Below are 1,134 nucleotides of genomic sequence, written 5' to 3'. Positions count from 1 at the left end.
GATGGCGCACGCCCGTGAGGACATCGTAACGTTTTCTGTTAACTACTGCTACTGTGTCAATGAAAAACCGTAATACGGCAAGCTAAATTCTTGTTGAGAGGCACAAAACGCTTACCAACAACGGGAAAGAGATGTGATGAAGGCTGGATTTAAGGTTTCTATACCCTGGTGACAAGTGACAGCCCCGAGAGGAGGTGTCTGGACTTGTTCTCTAGTGCCGCCTTCTGGCTGATCACTCCTAGACAAATAACTCAACAGGTCCCCGAGACAGGTGACAACATACAAAGAAGGATTAACCGGCTTTCCAAAAAGCGCACGGAGAATTCCTCCCCGCAGCCTAACTCAAATAAAAAATACCGCAAGAACCGGAGGGAGTCCTGTCAGCCAGGGTGGCGTAAGCCCCGCCATCGCGCTCAGCCAGGAGGGCTGTTCTGCCGCCGCGCGTGGGAAATGCAGTTTTCTCTCCTGGACCGAACGGGCCGATTTCAGCTGTGACTCGAGGATTCAGTTCTGTGGTATTTGTGACATCATGTTCGCTCTTTGGAACCTGGTTATTTGCATTCTCTCCAAAGCTGTGTTGGGTAAGTCAAGGGCAAAAAATAATGATCTGTAAACGACGTGGTTACAAGTATTCCTCTGATTGAGGGTATCTAGTAGGTATTATGATCTCCAAAATAAGAGAGTGGAATTTTGTGATTGATACCTTTTTCCAAAGGATGTAGATTTTGGGATCTATGCTTTACGGCGGCATCAGAAGACTTGTGACTTGGAATAGCTTTGGGGAGAACGTGAGCACGACCATTTTGCACTGGTGAAACAAAACCAGAAGAAACGTTTCAGGGGCCGGGATGTCAGCTCCAGTGCCAGTCTGGGACTGAAGGCCAGAGCTCTCTGACAGAGCAGCAAGGGCTTAGGATCATTTTGGAGTTCTCATCCCTATCACATCCGACCTCCCATGATCCCAAAGCGTAGCTAAAGCCCTGCCTAAGGGAAGTAGGGCAGCGAAGCCCATGCTCAGACAGGGCACCCTCGCCTGGAAGCACAATCGGAGCCCCAGCGGCCATGAAGCGGGAAGAGCAACCCCCGCCGCCCGGTGGCGAAGAGGAGCCCCAAGAAGGCCGGCGTGCGGGATGG

This window comes from Pygoscelis adeliae, unplaced genomic scaffold (assembly GCF_000699105.1).
Source record: "Pygoscelis adeliae isolate BGI_AS28 unplaced genomic scaffold, ASM69910v1 Scaffold318, whole genome shotgun sequence".
NCBI classification, from domain to species: Eukaryota; Metazoa; Chordata; class Aves; order Sphenisciformes; family Spheniscidae; genus Pygoscelis; species Pygoscelis adeliae.
Note: the sequence above shows the minus strand (reverse complement) of the source record.